Below are 12,242 nucleotides of genomic sequence, written 5' to 3'. Positions count from 1 at the left end.
ATGAGCCGTCTGTCTCCACCCGCCGCCTACAGAGAGCAGGCTCGCTGTCTGGCTCACAAAGAGCACAGGTTACCTATCTGATTTGTGCGACCTGATCTCAGGGCAGAGGAGCCCTTCGGTCTAAATGTTTTATGTTATAGCGAGGCTTTCTTCTTGTCTTTTTTGTCCCGGACAACCTGAAGCTCCTTCACCAGACACTTTGCTCAGTATCCTGTTAGCCGCATCTTGATAATTGCCGTCCAATTCAATCAAGCCTGTCTCAGTATCAAAATGTAACCATTCTAGTCCTCAGGGAAATGTCTCAGTATCAAAATGTAACCATTCTAGTCCTCAGGGAAATGTGTGCAACATTTATCCTGATCACAGGAACATGATTCTTGTTTTTGGTAGTGATATTGACTTACGATCATTATTATTATTTTGACTTGTCTTAAAATACGGAGCAGAAAAGTGATTTTTATGAATCTTTTTCCAAATGTTTCACCAAGTATTCATTTCTGGTGTAACCCACCCAAGCATGTGCATATGTGGGAATCTATCCAGAATCCCAATGCATGAGAATAGTTCGCCTTTCTTAGCACGCTGCAATTTCTTTATACTAAAGTGGAAAATATGACTCGGTAACAACTGATGTACTGTATATCATCCCTAAGTTCAAACACTTTGAACTCACTTTGAACTTAAAGACACAAAACCAAAATAGCAGAGAAATAGGAGACCAAGAAAACCATAATCCTATCACAGAACAAGCAGAAATTATTTCTCGTGGACACCAGAAACACATTTGAAAAAAAAAACGATACATTATGTCACTTCACGACTCTGTAATATGACAATGCTGATCATCCCGTGTTGAGAGAAGAACCTGACATGATGCACCTGACGCAGAGACAAGCCCTCAAAATGGCCGCCCCAGCCCAGCACCGCGCCCCCCGCCCCCTTCCCTGTCCTCTCTGGTGGAGTTGGCCACAGGAGGGAAAGGTGATCTTAGGAGGTTTTGTCTTGGTGTAATCAGACAGCCACATCATCCATCATGAGGGGGGAATTACAGCGGGTTACAATGGCAGATAAGAGAATGAGCGGGGCCACAGCGACCCGCGGAGGAGCGGCTCCAGTTCCACTCCTGATGACACCGGCCGGCATGGGGCTGAATACGCTGCTGCAGGTCCCACATGTTCTGCTCCAGCTGGATCGCAGCGCTGCTGCAACGACACCTGCATTTGGAAACTGCAGAGCCTAACTGTACAGATGCAGATTTCAGAAGTTAGTTCTACCATCTTTCACAGTCATCAGAAGCTTTACATGACTGGTGTTCATCTTCTTCTCCTCTCTAAAGGTGTATTCTGTACCCACTAGCCAGCTACACATTCTGCCTCTGGTTGGTTTACTCTCAGGGTGATGTCATATCAGTAGTAGTAGTAGAGATCTATATTGTGCCCAATGGGGCAATTCGGTTCACAGCAAGCAGTTTAATACATCAACATCATCAGAGATGTTGTGGACTTTAGCTCGGCCTTCGACACGTCCCGGCCCTGATGCATGAGAAGCTCTCCCAGCTGGGACTTCCTGACTGACAGGAAGCAGCACGTGAGGCTGGGGAGACGTCGCCGAGTCTGCATACAGGCGGGAGATTGACCATCTGGTGACGTGGTGCACTCAAAACCACCTGGACCTCAATGCTCAAAATACAGTGGAGATGGTTGTGGACTACAGGAGGAATGCAGCCTCCCCCTCCCCCCCATCACCCTGGGTGACTCCCCAGTCAAGACTGTGTAGTCCTTCCACTTCCTGGGGACCATCGTCAGCTGGGACCTCAAATGGGAGCTGAAGATCAGAGCTCTCACCAAGAAGGCACAGCAGAGGATGCACTAACTGCGGCAGCTGAAGAAATTCAAAGTGCCAAAGGCATGGTGCACTTCTACACCTCCATCATTGAGTCCATCCTAATCTCCTCCATCACCATCTGGTACGCTGCTGCTACACTCGAGGGCATCAGCAGACTGCAGCGTATCATCTGCTGTGTCGAAAAGGTGATCGGATGCAACCCGCCATCCCTTAAGAACCTACACACCGGCAGGATCCTGACGCCAGAGCATTTTACTCTTTACTTTATAATTCCTATTCATCACTCAGATCCTTCTAATTTGTGTGTATATTGTTGTATATAGTGGACTGCACTTTTTTGTGATTTTAACGTTTATCTTTTGTCTTCCGACTATTGATGTGACCGCTTACGCTGCATAATTACACAAAATCAATTCTGAGATACAAAAACACAGACAATATCACAATATAAATTTAAATTTAGCAGGTGTGACCACAGCTTGAGTCGCCGGCGCCGCGCTGACTCATAACACACACATTGTTACACACACGCTTGAGGATTTGACCCTCCAAGTCGATGACATCCATATCGTCTTACAGTGATCAGATTGTTGTGTGTGTGTGTGTGTGCGTGTGTGTGTGTGTGTGTCTGTGTGCAAGTCAACAGCAAACATGGAAACAGTGTGTGGGGTCCGGCGACATCATGCACTCCTGGACCTGCTGCGGTTGAGCGTGCTGTGGTGTGTGTCAGCGTAAAGCTGTGTGTGTGTGTGCGTGCGTGCGTATGTGTGTTTGTGTGTGTGTGCGTGCGTGTGTGTGTGTGTGTGCACGCGGCACGCTCTGGAACACTCTCACTGACACTGACATGTGCGGTGGCCCGCTAATCCTCCACTGGCGCCTCTGTGCAGCATCACAGTCAACAGGAAAACAATAACCTGACCGCCACGCTGACCCGTGAGGCCCGGCAGCCTGCCAAAGGTTCTGCGTACCGCTCAGTTAACGTACTGAAGCGATGATCCAGGATGATCTTACAGAAGAACAGGAAATAATAGCTGAGGTTTCTACAGTACATATAGTATGTATAGCCTACTGCTGCACGGAAATTAATTAATTTGTTTAGGATTACGTACCAAGGCAGTTGGAGATTTGAACGTTTGGAGCTAATATGGTTCAAAAGGGAGGATATGGATATCATTTTAATTCCGCTTGAGCCGATTAGATAGCAATGTGATGAATTAGTGAAAGGCGGGGAAAAAAGTGTGCGGTAAGCTCCGCCTCCCGCGTGTTGTTTGGCTTGCATGACTCATAAACGAGCGGCATCTGCCTTCTGCACACAGAAATCTGTCCAGTGGTCAGATTGGGCCGATTAGCAGTTATGATGCAAACAAGCATTCATACTGGGTGTGTGGGCTAGGATTAATATGCTTTTCAATTCAGGATCAATTAAAGGAAAACTTGAATTGATTTTCAACCAGCGTTGTATCATTACAATGTGGGTAGTAAATGCAACTTGAACAATGTTTAACTTCTCTCCATGCTGCCGGCACCCAGAGCGCTGCGTTCATTTGCCGACAAAAGTCCTTTTGCCGGCTCATCCACGGAGAGCCGGATCTACAGTATGGGCTGATTTATGTGCCACCTCAAATTGAATTCGAATTGCTCAACTTGAATTCGAAATTTTGAATTTTGAATTTGAATTGCTCTTTTTGAATTCGAAATTTTTCATTTTGAAATTGAATTGCTCTTTTTGAATTCGAATTTTTTCATTTTGAAATTGAATTGCTGTTTTTTATTTTTTTATTTTTATTTTTTAATGTGAATTGAAAAACTGAATCTGAATAGCATAATTTTAAACTGAATTTATTTGCTTTGAAATTATTCAGTTTCCACATTCCTATTTCAAAATTAAATTCAAAATTTTCAGAATCTTGTGTTCAAAAATTTCAACATGTGTGTGCGCCATCCGGGTCCTCAAGGAGGAAGAGGAGGAAGGAGGAAGAGCAATCGAGCGCTGATTGACCTAACTCCTTTTTGGCCGAGGCACCACACACCCACTCCCGCTAGAACTATTTGGTCTTGTTGTATTCAGGTTCGCTACAATCATAGAAGACCACTTTGAGTTGAACAAGGATGTTTATACAGTATATATCATTGATCAGTACATGACAGCGAATCTCGTGAACCCGGAACTGATCCTCCCCTGACCCCGTGACATCATCAACAGGTCAACTGACAGCTTCCTTATGACAGCTTCGTCATGTGTTCGTCCAGTGGCAAGCCAAGGTATTTATACTGATCAGTATGACCAAATAATAATACAAATCTTATATATTAACTTGTATGCACAGACATCAATGTGTACAACCTAACTATAGAAAAGAAAGTCCGCACACTGAAAATAAACCTCCCAGGTCAGTTTATTAACTTTTCGACCAAACAGGTCTTCATCAGTTCGAAGAAAATAATGTAAAAAAAGGAGACAGGACTTTGACAAAGCAGATTCTGCCAATATATAAAAAAACAAGTCTCACTTTCACCCCCACCTATTTCAAATGATTGGTAAACATATTATTAACGGTATCTTTGTTCCGTCAGCTTACAGTATGTTTCCTCTGATCAACAAGTTCCAGCATCACAGTAAGTTTAAGCTCGGTTCATTGAGTTTTACATGATATTTACTCAGCCAATTGATTTCCTCATTCTGATTATTCTCGTTTGGAAGGCAGATGGCGGGGTGGTGATAATCCCAGCTACCCATCGGCCTGACCCCTTAACACCACCCCCCACCCCCGCCCCACCCGCCCGCCCTAACACCCCCAACCAAACCCAACGTCCCCGCTCGGCTGCAGAGCCAAAGATCTGCTTTAACTAGTGAATAATGGCTGTGTCAGCAGTCAGGAGATGAGCCTGTGTGTGTGTGTGTGTGTTGGGGGGGGGATTACAGCCCCATTGATGGTAAGTGGGCTCCGTTGTTAATTAAAGACGTATAGCTCTGGCTGTTACTGTGAATATTTTGAAGAAAAGGAGAGGAGAAGACACTTTAGGTGTGCCTTCATTTTGATGTTACCTACACACTCCTGTAAAGTTTCGTGACTACATCACGGCTTCTGTGGTATAGTTTGCGCTACAATAACACCCCATTTACACCTGGTTTTTAAATGTGACCTGTATCTGGATAAGTTTATCTGGATAATGGTCACATTTAAAAACCAGCTGTAAAATGGGGTGTACAAAGATCTGAACACAATGTGAGCCAGACTACATGCAGATGTGGTCAGGAAGTTCTGATCACATATCTTGATCACAATGCGTTTACACCTTGCATTAGCATGCATTTTTCCTTATCCAGATAACATCCAAATAATTTATCCGGATACAGGTCACATTTTAAAAAAACAGGTGTAAATGGAGTCTATGTGTCGCCAGGCCCAGGACCACATTTCTGCCTTGATGACACACTCAGAAGGTGAGAACCATACGAGCCCCACAGTCGCGGCTGGTAATTAATATGAAATTGATACAAAAGAAAATCAATTAAATCGGCATTTGAAACATGTGCACAGTTAGCAAATGAGCCGCACTGAGAAAGCCGTCTCCTGAACAGAGTGGTGGCACCGCTGTGTAACAGTGTAACAATGGTCAGTGCAGTTACCTCATTGACTATAATCTGCCTGCTTCCTCTGTCTTGTCCTAATCTAAAATCATCTGAGCTAATCCTCAGAGGGAAACAGCCATCTGCCAGACTGCTGCCTAATTAGTTTGTTTTACTCATCCACTGCAAAGGTGACATTTAAGCGTTTTTCATCCGGAGCGAACCTGTTTCTCTGTTGGAGTCAGGACTCAGCTCAGCTGACTTAACCTCTTTTAGGCTACTATATGCACAGCTCATCATAATTTATCATAGCCATAGACTTTTAGTCGCACTATTTTTGCATAATAACCTGCCCCCCCCAATTTAGTTATTCCCACATACCATGGATGTGGTGTTACTTGCATTTTTTATTTACTTATTTCATTTTATTTTGTCTTATTTCTTTATTTGTAGTTATATGTCAAGTCATGTCCTTTACACACACAAAAAAACATTGAAAATAGAATGTTTTAAAATAAGATAAGATAAGAAATCTATCTTCTATCTATATCATCAGTATATAAATGTGATGTCATAAATCCCACTGTGACATCATCAGTGATGGCATACATCCCAGTGATGTCATAAATCCCACTGTGACATCATCAGTCATGTCATAAATCTGACTGTGACATCATCAGTGATTTCATAAATCCCACTGTGACATCATCAGTGATGTCATAAATCCCACTGATGACATCATCAGTGATGTCAAAAATCTGACATTATCAGTGATGCTGGTCTCATTGGTCATACAGCAGCCGAGCTGCGGGCAAGGCCGCGCAATGGCCGAGCTGCGAATGCGAGCTGCAGGCCCAGTTTGGCGAGCTGCGCAGGACGGGTGAGCCCGCGTAGATTGAATATTAATTTATTGAGTACAATTCCAAACTGTTGACCTAGTTGATAATAGAGTATTTTTTTTCTAAATTAATACATTGATTTTGTTCATTTAAATCTTTGTCTAATTGTATTGTGACACATCCAGCAGATCACAAGATTTCACAAGAGCAGAGTTGACATTCAGGGGGATTACAGAAATCTTCTTAGGTTGATTCGCTATTGAACTGAACTGTGGACTTGCTGTGTGTTTGTCTCTTCTAAGATGTTTTCACTTTAACGTTTCACAAATTGTACTTGATGACAACCCACATTTTATTCATGTTGAATTTAAATGTATCCATAATTGTGTCATTTTAATGCACTTTTGAAAAATAAAAATTACATTGTAGGCTACATTTTGCGTCTTCTAAAAACCTGGTTCATCACTTCCATTTCCAAGTCCATTTATCTAATTAAAAAGGCTTTTAGTATGTGTATTTGAAATGAAAGTAATGCTTTGTATTTCTTCTTGTTTCTTGTATTTTTTAGTTTGGCTGCATCCATGAACATCCTGTGTGTCCCATGTCTCCGGTGTGTTTCTCTGCGGTTGCTTTTCGGTGGTGTTGGTCGGTTGCTAATTCCAATCAAATGGATGCTCATTGAACTTAGACACAGGGTTTTTTTGGGCGGCATGAAAGTCGTCTCCTGAACGCTTGAATTAAGCAGCTCAGCTCAGGTCCAATCTGACGTTTATCTCCGGGCCGTTCTGCTGATGGCAGCGGCGCGTCGCTTAAGGAAGCAGCTGTTTACTGTCAGAGATCTGGGTCAGGACCGTGCAGAGCAGCCGCCCTTACACACTTTTTTACTATCGTCTTCCGGGGCTATTTTCACATTGCAGTGTCCTCTGCACTATAGCATCTTTTAATTAATACAACGTGCTGTGTTAACCCTAACGCCAGAATGTTTTACATTACAAAGAGTGCAAAAAAAGAAATTCCACAGTGTAAAAAAGAAAAAAATATGCAAGCCTAGTAAAGCCAGAATTGGACTTTTGGCGCTGGATCTGGAACGGGCTGGCCAAGAAACCTCTTACTGACTTGTTGAAACACATGTGTGAGTGTAGAGCAGCAACAGCAGCAGTCCGGGTCCGGCTTAACTAGGCTTGCCTAGTCTGCCGCTGCTGCTCAACGCTCACGCATGTGTGTCTCAACAATGGGGAGTCAGTCAGTCAGTCAGTCAGTCAGTCAGTCAGTAAGCCCCTGAGACGTTTCTTGGCTGGTCCGCTAAAAACTTCATAACAAGGTGCTCTTTGGTTTGGAGTGTGTTACCGAGGGCCATTGTTTTATGGGATCATATTCTAGAGAGACACACTCCAACACATTTCAGCAGGGAGCTTCGACCAAATGAATCTTCAAAATGATCTTTTTCAAAGAAGAACACAACCGAGAACGTAGCTTGAAGCAGCGGAAACTATCTCTGCTTGTTCCTCTGCGATCTTATATTATGATTTAGGACAAATTGTATTTATTTTGCCAATATGCAATACATCATGTTATAATGTAGTTCAATCAAATTGGCCCCAGAAAGGAACAAAATGCCCCTAAAAATATGATGACCTTTACCCCATTCAGATGGTCAGACGCGTGTGGAGCAGCTGGTCAGCGATCACGTTGCTCAGTAAGCTCAGTGATGTGACATGAAGACCAAGATACAAGATGATCAATCTTTCCACCTGACACAGACAGGTAAGAGGCTCAGCTGCCACAGCTTTAACACACTGTTATATAACACACACACACACACGCACACACACACACACACACACACACACACACACACACACTCTGATACAGCGCTGATGTGAGGACGCAGCCACACTGCCATCGTCAGCACTGGTCAGATCAGATTTAAGACCCCCCCCCCCTCCTTCAGTTCCCTTCATGATCCATGGTAACACTCTCCTCTGTGTGTGTGTGTGTGTGTGTGTGTGTGTGTGTGTGTGTGTGTGTGCGTGTGTGCGTGTGTGTGTGCGTGTGTGCGTGCGTGCGTGCGTGTGTGTAGATATGTGCATTCTTTTATCCTCTTTCATATGGCAGCAGGTTACTGAGTGATGTAATGAGGTGCCTCTTCTGTCTTGGCGGGACAGCAGATGTGATGTGAATGATATAGGGTGTTAGGGTATATCGTAGTATATATCGACCGAACTACACCTCCTAGCTGCAGTTTCATGTAGGAACGACCTAGCAGGTAGCGGGTGTAGTTCGGTCGAAAGAAAACAGTTCCTATACACGAAACTGCTCACAACAAGGTCTGTGGATTATCTTGGAGTAACCGGGCCTTGATTTCTGGAAGATGGGATTGCTTTTTATAGTTTTTCAAATGTGTCGTCTTCTTTTTTTAGTGAAGGCAGACATCTCTACTGTACGTCCAATATCACCAAAACCCAGGCAACTAACACATCTAGATGGATAAATAGTATAATAATATAATATAATAGAAGATATGTATTTTGGATTTTAGGATGAACTGTACCTTTAAAGAAGGTGCCATGATGTAAATAAACTCTTCTACAACGGCATGAGTGAATACTGGATTCTGATTGGCTAGCAAAAGTGGTAAATACGCCAACAATCTACAGTTCGGCTCCAACCGCAGTATCACTCCGCTCCCTGATGCTGACTCTGTTCCCTGTGCTGACTCCGCCCACTGTTAGCCTGTCAGTCCAAATCTTCAACAAGGAAATGGCCGATTTCGTAGTAACGTTTGATTTACTGGGTGGATTGAGTTTTGAGCAGTGGTTAGATGAAGATGAAGATGAAGGTGAAGTGAACAAAGAACGACATGGTGAAATTGGGGAGAGAGAACTGGCTGAGCTTGAGTTGTCACGAGTTCGGACTAGCGGGAGGTCGGACTAGCGCCCGGACCCCGAACCTGTGACTGTCAAACAAACAAACGCCCTCTGCCGTCACCAGATATCAACACACCACCACCAAAACGGGCTGCTTTAGATAACTGTTTAAATAACTGTACTTTTACAGGCAATGTATCAATAACTGTGAATCCCGTTAAGGAATAGGTTAGTTGTTTTTTGGCTCAAAGGCAACTAAATGTTTAGTGCAATCATTGATCTTGTGTATGGAACTATATTCTGTGGCGGAAGGATAAATGTATTCTGAAACCAGTAATGATTATAAATAAATGAATTGGATGTTACAATTGTGTATTTTTTATATTATTTGGTAGCCGTTGTAGAAAACAAATTTAACACTCGAGGTCGGGGGTTGTGGGCACATTTACCACTGGTACAGGGTTTATAGCACTCGGCTTCGCCTCGTGCCACAACCCTGTACCAGTGGTAAATGTGCCCACAACCCCCTCCCTCTCGTGTTAAATTTGTTAAATTTAAAGTGTTACAATTCTGAGTAGGGATAAAATGTTGCTCCATATGATGAGGGCTGAACCTACTAATTAAAAAAAAGGGAAATAAATAATAATGATGCATTCAAGGCATTCCACACATACATGTACATAATCTGTACTAGCCTTTTTTGGGGGGAAGGGGGGGGTGTAAATGCATATTATTAGGGACAAAGGTTAAGGTTCTTTTCTCTGACACTACTGCAATCTAATGTGGCCCCATTTGGCAATTTCTTTTGATATACTTTCAAACAGACCGATTATGATAAGTTTTGCTTGTACAGAAGTATCACCCCAAATACCTATGAGGTCTAAAGCTGGAATTATGCTTCCCGCATCGGCGAGGACCGCCTAATCATGCTTTGAATTCTAATATTAGGCTGCTCCCATACTAATCTATTTGTCTGGGCATAATCTATGGCCTGCTCATGTAAGCAAGTCTTCGCTTAAAACTCGTCTTGATGCCGTCGTTCTGGAGCGCAGCAGCTTATTCTATAAACTGTTATAATGCCATGATTGACCTGGCTAACATCTGAACAACAACCACAGTGTGTGTCATCTTCTAAACATAGAGTGGATCAACACCTTCATCCCATCGTGCTCATATGGCAGGTGTCACTTTACAGCAGCAGCCATGGTTCAATAACAGGGAAGAACATCTCAAATGTGCTCATCTCTGACCTTGAAGGTGTATAATCGCTGCTGTTTAGATGTAAAGAATCAGCCCCCACAAAATGTAGCAAAACGTCGATCCATTTTGCGCATTGCCTCTTTAATTGGCGGGGGTTATATGACGTCGCTGCTGATTGGGTAACACCTCTGTCACTCTCACCCACCAAACAATAGAGAGATCTTTTGCCAGTGGGCGTGGACTTTTAATCAGTTCTTCCTTGGCCCATGACCAACCTTTCTCCAAGGTTTGTGGAGGTCTGAGTAAAATGTTCTATCGTCTCTCGTGATCCTGAATATAGCTGAATCACTTGGTTTGTCCAAATCAAACTCTTTTAATAAAGATTTTATGAAACCTCAATGGAAAAATGAATACGGAATGAAATCCCCTGGTCCCACGCCGAACCCGGAAGAGGGTGTGACTTAGGCACTCTATTATGCAGCCATGATTATTATGTGCTTAGGGTGCCTTTTAATATCTTATGAGCAACAGGAGCTCATAAATGTCAGCAATATTGCTTTATTATTTATTAAAATCAAGTGTATTATTTACTCAATGTCAGCTATGCAAGTTAGCAAACACTTTATTATAACCACAATCCTTATTACCATACCTTAAAGGCCCCCTATTATGCCCTGTCTAGCTGCTGGTTTTTAAAACGTTATGAATTCAGTTGGGAGGGGGAGGGGGTGGGGGGGAGGAGTATCTCCATCCTCCCAGTTTCTCCCCTCATTAAGGATGCGCTGTTCTGAGTGAGTGGGGATGCTATGATAATGAGGTGCTGATCTAATTGGCCGCCTGATTGGCTGGGTGAGGGCGGAGGGTGCAGATGTGGAAAAACTCCAAAACCAACATGGCTGCATCTTGTACAAGAAAACTGTGACAGATCATGTAAAACTGTACATGTGTGTACAGTGTGTGTTTTTCTTATGTACAATCCATAGCAGAAGTATGAAGGGTGATTAATGCCACTAGTGCATATCCTCCCTGAATCACAACAACGAGCCGTGGCTCCCACGACATGTTACCGGGCCGGTGGCCACGAGTCGCGGTAGCCGTGGCTCCCGCGACATGTGATCAGGCTGAGTTGGTGGTCACAGTGACCAGGAAGTAGCGGTGGCTCCTCCGAGGCGGGGGCAAGGGAGGCGGGGGCAAGGGAGGCGGGGCAAGGGAGGCGGTTACGTGGCGGTCACATTTCCGAGGATTCTAGAAACGTACAATGCTGACATTTTATTCTGGCAATTTGGTTGAATTGGTTGGTCGGTCGGTCACTTCATCTGCACTTCATTTTAGATTTATAGGGTTAGGGTTGTATTTTCACACTGGACACAGGATTGGACAGACAGACTAATTAAAGCATAAGCACTCAAAATATTTTTGAAAGAAAAGAAGAAAAATAAATTATCTCAAGGACTTTTTTGTGTGCTTTATGAAAATAATTTTGCTCTCAATCTGAAATGTTTTGATTGTTATGAGCAATGTTAGGCTTCAGGCACCTTGGTTGCTCAACTGGTGGAGAGTGCCACGAGGAATCTCGATATTAATAGTACATTTTAGAAAAATTTACAACATAATATTAATTAAAACTGAAACAATGCAAATCTGTAATACCTGCCATGTAACAGCCCCCCTACATTTTTGGGGGCCCCCTGAATCATTAATGGTATCCCTAGCACCCCCACCCCCTTATGGGGGCTCAAGGCTCAGTCCTAATCGCAGCGGCACGGGTTTAAATAGGGTCTGTTCCCTTTGCTCCGTGTCCCCCCCTCTCTCTGCTCGGTCTTTCCTTTCCCCCCTCTACTGTGACTGCTTCACAAAGCAGAGATGTCCAACAGAAAAACAATCTGAAAACAAAAAAACAGTGTTGTCTTTTTGACACTT

Source organism: Poromitra crassiceps, assembly GCF_964638095.1.
Source record: "Poromitra crassiceps genome assembly, chromosome: 16".
Lineage (NCBI taxonomy): Eukaryota > Metazoa > Chordata > Actinopteri > Beryciformes > Melamphaidae > Poromitra > Poromitra crassiceps.
Note: the sequence above shows the minus strand (reverse complement) of the source record.